Genomic DNA, 11,538 nt, shown 5'->3' with positions numbered 1-11,538 from the left:
CTGGGGACCACAATGGGAAGAAATCCAGTAAGAGGACGCAGTCGCGTCGTTCATCCAACCTACAGCCATTAGATACCACTCAGGGTCAAACTGCTGCCTATGATATTTGCTGGTACCACAAATGGTTCGGCGCCCATTGCAAGAGCAGTACAAATTAGGCACCACGAGCTGCAGCACTCACAAATGGTACTGCCAACTTAAGAAGAGTCATGTTGCAGCAACATGCAGATGAACACATGGCAAAGGTAAGGCCTATGATGGCATGCTTACTGCTTTTCCGATTAGTCGCGGCAGGACATCGCGTCAGCTGTACGTGGTTGCTAAGATTTCAGGCTTAAGATTTATAATAGGCAGTAGTTCAGAGGTCAGCACGCTTCCAGTCAAGGGCACAGTTAAGCCCACAATGCAAGATTCCTTACAGTTGCTGGCCATGAACAACTACAGCATCAAAATGTATGAGTGCAAAGATATGATGATAGACATTGGTTTCCCTACTCCATACAGTTGGTGTTTCGTCATAGCAGACATTATTCAACCCATATTAGGTGCTGATTTTCTGTCGCACTTTCCACTGGCTGTAGATTTGGCAAATGCCTGCCTTATAAGTGGGACACAATGTGACAGGGTGAAGGTAATTCAGAGAACCTCTGTGGACAACGTTATAGGCGTAATTACTGATGCAAGTAAAACAGTCGATCCCACATACTTCGGTGCAGCCAAGCAGTGTTAAGCATTATACAGTGCATTATATATGCATGAACCAGGTCCATTGGTTACACAACGCGTCCATAGTATAGCTCCAGAAAGACAAACTGAGTTAAAGCGATATTTGAGGATATGTTCTGCCTCGTGTTATACGAAGCTCAGACAGCCTATGGTCATCCCCGTTGCACCTAGCGCGCAAAGAGGACGACACATGGGCCGGCCGAATTGGCCGCGCGGTTCTGGCGCTGCAGTCTGGAACCGCGAGACCGCTACGGTCGCAGGTTCGAATCCTGCCTCGGGCATGGATGTGTGTGATGTCCTTAGGTTAGTTAGGTTTAACTAGTTCTAAGTTCTAGGGGACTAATGACCTCAGCAGTTGAGTCCCATAGTGCTCAGAGCCATTTGACCCATTTGACGACACATGGCGCCCCTGGGACGCTTACTGTTGGCTGAACGCAAGAACAGCCCCGGATAAGTACTGATACGTAATATCCAACAATTTACTTATTCTCTGTCTGGTGCTCAGTGTTCAGCCTGTTTGATTTTTTGTTTATGCCAATTGGTCTTAAAAGTACAGCCCAAACCTGGCGGAAATTCATTGAAGAGATGTTACAAGGCTTGCCATTTTGCTTCACGTATTTCGGCCTATATGACATATTAACATATTGAGCTGATGCACAAGTTAATGACAAGTATATACGTGAAATGCAACAGAGGTTGTGCAACTATAGAGTGGTACTAAATGAAGACAAGTGCGTCGTGTACAAACCTGAGGTAACTTTCCTACGTCGAAAAGTCTTGGCTGATGGGATTCCGACCTTAGCCTGAAAAGCTTACCACATTGTGTAATCTACCAAAGCCAACGGACTATAAACAACTTAGACGATTGTTAGGCATGGTAAATTTTTACCACTGTCATTTGCCGGTAACAGCTGCCACCCAGGTACCATCAATGGATGCAGTTGCGGGTAAGAATACCAAGGGCAATCAAATATTACAATGGGCATCAGAAATTCATAAAGCTTTCAGCCAATTACAAACCAGCCTTGAGGAAGCAGCATTGCTTGCCCACGCTGTCCCAGCTGCATCATTGAATATTGTGGTCGGCGCCAGCCATGCCGCAATTGGAGCACCACTACACCAAGAAGTGAATGGACATTGGCAGCCTTTGAGTTTTTTGACGAATAAGCTACAGCACAGACAGACAAAATGGAGTGCATACAATAGGGAGTTATTGACAGTATATGAGAGTGTGAGACATATATGCCCTTACATTGAAGCCCAACTAGTGACAATTTCCATGGATCATAAACCTATCATATCAGCATTCCACAACATCAGCGACAAATGTTGGACAGGGGAGTTCCAACACATAGAGTTCGACAGCCAATTCACTACAGACATACAGCAAATTAGAGACGCGGAGCACATAATCGCCGATTATTTTTCTCAAGTATGCAGCACAGTCAGCATCTCAAATTGCGACGACCTCGCCACAGTACAAGAGAGGGATCAAGAGTTGCAAGACTTACTAACAGGGTAGCGACTGGAACAAATATAAATTCAAGGAAGCAAAATCAAAATATGGTGGAATGTATCAAAACAGAGACACAGCCTACATTAGGCAGCGATTCTGCAAAGTGGCTTTTGACTGTGTCCACAACTTAGTACACCCAGGTGGAAACATCACTATCAAATTGCTAACTGAGCTGTTTGTGTGGCCATTGACTCATAAGGCTGCCAGGAATTGGAGTCGTTCATGCCTGCAACGCCAGCGTTGTGAAGTAGGACGGCAGAGGTCGGAAATTTTGCAGCTTCGCCAGCAAGGTTTGTTCACGTTCATCTCGACATAGTGGATCCACTTCCACCTTCAGGGGTATGAATACTTGCTCACAGCAGTAGACAGATGCACAAGATGGGCACGTTTCGGATGCCCCCTATATATTACAACAGATCAGCGTCAACAATTCCAGTCTAGTCTTTTCAATGAACTGGCTAGACTGTGTGGATTCCAACATCACCACGCAACCAGTTATCACACAGCAAGCAACGAGATGGTGGAAAGGTGGCACAGAACACTGAAGGCGGCCCTCATGTGTCACCGAGAACGTTGGACAGAGGCGCTACCACTAGTATTTTTAGGTTTTCAGACTGTGTATAAGGTGGATATAGACGCGTCAGTGGTGGAGATGATTCACAGAGAACCCTTGAGAATTGCTGCAGACTATCTCACAACGGCACCACTACAGCCACTGCAGGTATAGAGCATTCGTGACCATGTGGCAAGGATGAGAGAGCCAAAGGCGTCCTGCCATGGTGAACATCCAGTCTTTGTGCACAAAGTGTTGGCGGATTGCTCGCACATCATGTTGCACACAGACACCGTACAGGCACCCCTACAACCTCCTTCTACTGGGCCCTAGTAAGTACAGCGATGTAATGCCCATGCCATAGACATCTCTCAAAATGAAAAACTTTCAGGGTATCCATAGAAAGAAAGAAACCAGCATGGACCTTATCGTCACCGAAGCATGAAAGCACTCCTCAAGTTCAGGATGATCGAGGGTCAGGCGAGCCTACACCCAGTTAAACTGGAGAGACAACACCAAGATGCCAGAGGACTACAGAACAACTGGTCGCAACCGTGCTCATACCCACACAACAACCAGTTATCCGCACAAGATCTGGACGACAAGTCAAATCCAAGTACCCCTACAGCCCAGGTGCTCTGCACTGTAAGGGAGAGGGGCTGTGTGAAAAGAGATATCAACCAGTAAAGTGCATTGTTTATTCCTTGGAAGGAGAGCTGATTTTGATGGTTATCCTATTTTTTTAGAGCTGTTCTTCCGACTGTAATCCACGCAAATAAATGTCTCTAAGTACATGTGGATTTTATTCCTGACCTGCAGTCTTTAGTGGGATCTAGAGCGATACATTTTTGTTTTGATATGTGTTATTTTTGGATTATATCAAAGAGTTCATGTCACTTTTTTATTAAAATAGGCAACTATTTACAACTTATTGGCATCTGCGTTTCCTCTCATGTGGTCTGGAAATAGCACTACCGCTTCAATTCCGAAACATAAGCACATTTTTAAATTCTGAGGTTTTTCCTTCACACTGTTTCCTCCAGTTTGGTTTGTTTACCTAAATGTTTTCAACATAAAGATGTATATGTTGAAAACTAAAGTATATTCATGGCGTTTATATCTCTATATGTATGAAAACGCTAATTTTTACCTGTTAACCAGCTAGGTACAGACAGTTTCACCAGAATGGAATGCACTTAAACGGAAAGGGAAAGAGACTTCTCAGCTACAAAAATATTGAAATGTCGACGGGAACAGCAGAACCAAGGTTACCAAGCCAGCAACAAATGACAGTACAGCTATCACCACCAACTACAACAGTTAAACCATCAGACATTACAGAAAAAATACTATTTATATCAGAAACCAGGAGCAGAAAAACCCACATCTTCTTCTTCTTTTTCTACTGCCTGCGTCCCACAGCGCAGGGTCGGCAGGGTTAAGTACATATTTGGCAAGGTTAATTTTAAGCAGTGGCCTAATGCCCTTCCTGCTACCACCCCATATCCCTCCCGGGATGGAATTAGTGTACCCCAGCTGTCTGCGTCTAGTGTAAAGCATGAAAGAGTGCGAATGTGTTGCAGATGTCTGTGAGTCGTGGAACTGAGGCTGAACGTGAGGACCAGCCCAGTATTCACCTAGTAGGACGTGGAAAACCGCCTAAAACCACATCCAGACTGGCCAGCACACTGGCCCTCGTTATTAATCTGCCAGGAGGATTCGATCTAGGGGTGGCACGCCTACCCAAGTCCAGGAAGGAGCAGGATAGTGCTCTCAGCTACCCTACTGGGTAGCAGAGAAACCCACATCAACTGAAGCAAAACAATCCTCTTCAGAAGTGGCAGGACCTATGGATGCAGCAACATCATCTCAACGGACAACGCAACCACCACCATCTGTGACAATAACAGAGGCCCTGTCACCAGTGGCAGCACCACCAGCATTTCCACAATCATGACCATTATCATCACAAGAATAAGCAACATGGGAACAAGCAACAGAGACAGAAGAACCAACAACATCAGCAGAAGAAACAACAGCAGAAGAAGCAATAAGAACCACTCATCCCCATAACAAGAGAAAAAATTCAACACCATGGAATGTTAAGGATTTTTTAATAGAAACTGCGATGAAAGAAACACTAAGATAAGTAACCTACAAAATGTTGTGCATGGTCATCTTAGAATAGATAATTTTAATAATGTCACATCCAGAATAGCAAATAATAATCTTATAATGAATTTAAATATTGGAGGATTATCAAGTAATCTCGTGAGTCACCTTCATGACTTAGAAATATTTCTAGAGTGAACAAAATGCTTTGTAAAGGTTATTTGCTTAAGAGAACATAGGCTTAGAAATGAAAATATTTATTGAACAAACTTACAGATTACGAAGTAGCAGCTAGCATCTGTAGAGACAATGGGTAGCTCATGTATTCTGGTTCATTCATCAGTGAAATACTGAATTAGTCAAAATTCCAACAATTTAATTGGAGAATGTACATTTGAGAGCTGCTGTATAGAACATAAGGAGTATAACATGCTGATAGTCAGCACTTATCGTACCCCTGATCATTAACTCTCCTGTAGTTTTCTGGTCAAAATTGAAAATTTGCTTCACCAACTAAAAACTGAAAAGTTGTGTAAAAAATTGTTGTTTGTGCTCATTTTAATATAGACATGAGAAAAAATGACAAATTTGCCTTTGAGATGAAGGAGCTGATGTCCACAAATGGTCTTATTTTGTAGAAATGACAAGGGCAACTGCTTAATCTGCATCCTTTATAGATAACATTGCTAGTAGCTTAAATTACAGAGTAACAGAAAAATGTGTAGTAAACTTAGGTATCTCAGACAACAGTGCTTCATTACTGCTATTACCTTGTGTTATCACAAAGGACACAAATAGGAAAGTCAGAAATTTTAGACAAGAAAATAAGGAAATGCTTCGCAATAAAATCTGCCTCATCTCGTGACCGTTTACTACTCAGTCCTCAGTAAAAGAGAATTTCATTAGCTTTTTGAAGGCCCGTTGATGTTGTTCAATGAATGCTTTCGTATTCTAATCATAAAAACTGACAGATCTAAGAAGGGTTCATGGATAACACAGGGTATTCAGATTTCAAGCATGAGGAAATAGAACTTCATATGAAAGCAAAAGTCAATCAAACGTACAATTCTTAATTTTGTAATATAAAAATTATGCAAAATAAAAAAAATGATTAAGTAGTCAGACAAACCAAAAACTGACAAATAATAAGTACATTCTGAATGCTAAAAATAAGTCTAAGGCAGTATGGACCATTGTAAAGAATGAAATGGGCATCAAAAGAGACAGACAAACAAAACTTGAACTAGTATTTGCAGATGAAACTGTTCCAGACCCCACACAGTTCTGTGAAGCTTTTAACCGCCACTTCACAAATCCATGTAAAACTGATGCACTTCTACCTCCAATGTGTGTCCTTTTTCCACTTTATTTAACTGCACTGAATTCAAATTCATTCATATATCCTACTCTGAAATAGTTGATGCCATAAAGTCATTTAAGTATATTAATTCTGTTGGCTGGGATGAAATTTCTACAAAAATAATAAAGGCAGTCACTTGTAGTATTGCATACCTTCTGTCCTTCACAATCAGTCAATATTTCGAGGATGGATATTTTACCAGCAGATTGAAGTATGCTGAAATACGACCCATTTATAAAAAAGGCTAGCACAATGAAGTGGGTAATTCTCGACCAATCTAATACTTATCAATATTTTCCAAAATATCTGAAAGAGTAGCATGTAACCAGATAGTTAACTATAATAATCTGCAAAATATTATCTAGAATTATCAGCATAGTTTCCAAAGAGGATGCTGCACTGTGGAAGCCATCAAAGAACTTATTACAAAAATTAAAGCCTTTGACGTAATACACCATAGACTACTACTTCATAAGCTACAACCATATGGTTTTAGTGAAAATTCTCAGAGTTGGATGTCATCTTATCTATTAAAAAGCAAACAGAGAGTAGCAATAGAAGAGAATGGTAAGAGATTCTTCTCAAGTTTTGAAAAAAAGGCAGAACAAGGTGTGCCACAATAACCTATCCTTGGAGCAGTACTGTTCTTGTATTCTATAAATGACATGCTGACTAACACAAATTCAGACATGATTCTTTACGCAGATGACTTGACAGTGATAGTTCATTGCAAGAAACTTGAAAATTTAATTAGCTATCTTCAGCAGACTCTTGACGAAATCGAGACTTGGGTGAGAAATAATGGTCTGAAAATATACCTAACAAAGACACCAATCATTCACTTTGTCACAAAACAAGCTCTAAAGGATATACTTGAAACGTATGAGGACAATCACCTTGCCACAAGAAACTGTACCAAATTTCTGCGTGTATCCCTGAATAAGAATTTGTCATGGTCAGACCATGTAGATGCCATGTGACGCTGGCTACATAGTATAATATTTTCAATGACTGTTATAAGTTGTTTAATAGAAACTCCAGTCGAAATAATTGTATGTCATGCATATTTTGTGTCTATGATTAGATATGGTATAATTTTTTTGGGGTCCAAAGAAAACAAACTTACAGAGAGACTTTAGGCTACAGAAAAAATCATTACAACCATGGCAGGTGAAGAAAAAACACAATCATACAGACCTATGTTCAAGGCTCTTTATCTTACGACTGTTCCTGGCCTCTATATCCGTGAGACAATTAAGTTTTCTAAAACTAACCCACAACTTTTTGAGAATGACATGAAAAATTTAAAAATCTTGAACCAGAAGAGTTTGGGCTAAACAGGTACCTAGCAAGTGAATATTATTACAGTATAGAAGAATTTATGACTACTTATCACAAGTAATTGTTCCTGATGTTTAACGTTATTCTATTTCATGCTAGAAAAAGTACTTTGAGTAAATATTTATTCTTAATTGTACTTTATTTTCAACATGACTGTATTAAATCATTTTGTGGTGCTTAAAATTATAAAACAGCAGTAAATTACTCTTCGATGAGTCACCTACATCCCAATCATTTGATTGTATATGAGATGTAATGTGCGAATAAAGTGATCAATTGATACGAGTTTTGCTTTAAATGTTGTGTGGAGGGGTTCATCGACAAGTGAATGAAAATATGTGGTGTGGTATTATTATTATGATAATAATCCTCTTTTGGAGTGTTATCTTATTTTTGTCTATTAGTACAATCTAAAAATAACATATATATAAACAAAACTATGTCATACTAGACCCCACTGAAGATAACATACAGTAAAAAAAGTTGAGACTTGTCTGGGAGAAAATAACTATAGTTGCAGCAAGGAAAGGCGGTTTTATTTACAAAACTAATATTTCTGTACTTGTTGCAGAGGATGGCCACGCAAACAAACATGTTAAATAGAAATGTGTTAATGAAAACAGCTAACATAAATATTACAGCTTCGTTATTTTATATTATTTATTTGTGTGACCTTCAGAGCACATACACTACTAAATCATCAACTATTAACTTCTTTTGCTTTCAACAATATCTTTGTTCCAACTCTTCTTCCATATCCAATCTCTGTGTTTATTTGTGTCTTCTATAGACCATAAATAAATTTGATTCATTCTACATCCCTGAAGATTCTCCGTCTTCATTGAGTTTTGTCTTGAATCAAATTTTGTGCTTTGTATGACAAACAGAAGTAATGACCTCCAAACTGTGGGTTTTCTCGACAAACCCATCAGCTACATTTTAGGAAGTATTGGCAAAACAGAATGTTTAGTTTATTTTTAAGCAACAAGTAATTGTGTCATCACAGGGATTGTTCCATTGCAACAATTAACTAATGATATTTTGTAGTAAAGATTAATGTATAAGTAACCAGTTAATGGATAATTTTTGTAAATAATTAACAGAACACATATATCTTCTGGCAAACATTCAAATTATTTCAGTAAAACCAGTCATTTTATTATATCACTAAACTGAAGAAGTTATTTTTTCCTGCACTAGTTTATATATCCATGTCACTACTGTCACAGTCTTCTACACCAGGTTCAGGTCCTGTGTTGGTGGCTGCAGTTGAAATAGGATGAGACATATACCAAGTGTGGAATTCCCTTTTTGCATCACTGTATCAGGCATTTCTTTTCCTTTCCACTTATTATCAGAATCGTAGAATGAAGATCTTGTAAGACAATACTTTTTATGTTTAAAGTATGTCTTTTGTCAAATATATGTATTTACTTATACTCTGATGAGTGATTGTATCTCCACTCCATCACTCCTGGCTTGCATTTCTGGTAGCGAAAACATTTCACTTTTATCCAGTTAATTTTACTTCCTGGACCCTCAGTACTTCTGTTTTTAATTATAGATGCAGAAAGTTTACCTAAACCCTTGAATTCTGCAGCCTTCAATTCGTATGCTGCATAAGGTGAACCTTTCTTGTTTCAAACCCTTTTCAATCTTCCTAGTACGAATACGTTTGGCCAATCCTGAAGGGTATAAACAGGTACATGTTTCCTCACACATTCTATTGCATTATGCGTGCTGTCCACTTCCGTGAATGTGTGATGGGATTCAAGTAACTTGTGTTCAATAATGTCAAAATTTGTTGCCAGCATTAAAAATGCAGCTATGTTTTGATTCCCATTCAGACCTCCATAAGTGTGAGAGAAGAAGGAAATGTGTTTTATAATTTATCAAATGTGTTTAATGTATTTCATGAAATAGGTACCGCTTTCTGAGCTACCTCTTCTTCCATTTAACTCAGCCCAAGCATAACAGAATACACCATTTGGAACAGAAAGTTCATAGATAGTGTAACTGTATGCATAGATTTTCAGACTATAGTAGATCTGATCTAGAATTGAAGGAATTTCCAAGACAGATTTTAAATCATATGTAGAACACATCAATGTCTTGTCTGGTTTACATTATTCTTTATCATCAGCTTTTGCTTGCTGCATTCATTTTTCCTTGCAAATGCTCATTGTACTGAGTTTCTAATGCTTTCTTTCCTTCCTAACTCATACATTTTTGACATTGATCTTTTTAGGTTTGTAGGTCAGATTATCATTCTAACAAGATATTCTCTATAAGTTTTTTTACTGACTGGTTTGAAATCCATACAATCTTCCTTGCAGAGACTGTACATTTTAGATATATGTAATTAGTTTGCAGTCTATGCGAAGTCATTTTCTGGATTTCCTCGAGTAGTGAGACTCCATTGTAGGAAACTTTTCTGTACATTATTTGGTTTAGTTTTATTATGGTGAATTGTTTTTCCTCTCTTATCACTTATTATGAAAGCCACTCTCAGCTTCCCCTTTGTATGCAGTGTCAATGAAATCTGCCAAAATACATAAAGTTTTAATTAAGAAGTTCTTACAGAACCTGAGTTTTTTGTCTTTATTTACATAGTAAACTACAGAGTCTTTACGTTGTTTCAGTTGGTGATCAGTATTTCGTCTTTGAGCTGGGGTTAGACTCACTGTGTTACCAGGCATAAAATCTTTCTGCATTGGATATTCTTAAACTCAGAAGCTTCTACAAAAGGAGAACCTCATTTCATCAGAAAATTTTTTGTTGCATTTGTATCTACATGTTTAACAATTAACTGGCTTTGGCTTCTTAGATTAAATTTTATATTTTTTTAATTATATTCTTCTTCCATCTTTTGGGATCACTTGTGTTCCTTCTTGACATTTTAGCGCTGTTAGTCCCTCTTAGAATATTGATTTCTGCAATCGTGTTATCTATACTGCATGTATCACTGGAACGTGCTTCATAAGATACAATCAAAGTCAAACTCAATCTCTTCTCAACTATGTTTAACCATTTCACTAAAAGCACTTCCAGAGAGGCTCATCTCATACAGTTTCTGCTTTGGTTTATCTTGTACTACTGACTGTGTGGGAACTTCATCATGTACTCTGCTTGAATCATCTGCATTCTTTTATCGACCTCACAACTCAGATAATATAATTGCTGAAGGGTTCAAACAAAACTTGTTTAATTTCAAACACGTAATCTACTCGTGCAACTATAGTTGATGGTAACTTCTCGATATGTTGGCAAAAATACGTATTTAACGCTCGAGCAGGCGAGCCGTTTCTCATAACACGAGTAGGGGGGGGGGGGGCGGTCTCCTTGTACAAATGAAAAGAATAGGTTACCTTATATTACCAAAGTAAGTCATGTATGATCAAAATCACAGTTTAACCTTAGTTCATTTAAACAAGGAGTAATAAACTTGCATAATATGAGCTAAACTACTGTTTTATTAAACAATAATGAAATAACTTTTCTCTATAACTCTCTGTTGACCCAAGGATAGGTGTTAAAGAAACAGTAATGACGCATTTGATGCATTAAGCAGTGCAGTTGCATCAGATCTCGGTCAGCTGCTTATTCGATCACTAATTATCTCATAGACAACTGCCTCAATGTGGGATTATGTTGCTAGTTCGTAACTGGAGTCATTTGAACTGATTGTAAATTTTTTCTCGTCTAGCTCGCTTTGTATTTAATATCACTGGTGCTCACTTGGACGTATGATAACACAATTTATTGCTGTGTTACCTGAAGCAATACTGAAGGACTAGGTATAGGTTTGCAGTTGTGAAACAGAAATGGAACCGCACAAAGACATTTTATTTTTGGTCGGCACACATCATACACAGCCGCGCGCCAGCTCGAGGATTAAATCCCAAGGTACGCATAAAACATCATCTGAAA

This window comes from Schistocerca piceifrons, chromosome 11 (genome assembly GCF_021461385.2).
Source record: "Schistocerca piceifrons isolate TAMUIC-IGC-003096 chromosome 11, iqSchPice1.1, whole genome shotgun sequence".
NCBI lineage: Eukaryota > Metazoa > Arthropoda > Insecta > Orthoptera > Acrididae > Schistocerca > Schistocerca piceifrons.
Note: the sequence above shows the minus strand (reverse complement) of the source record.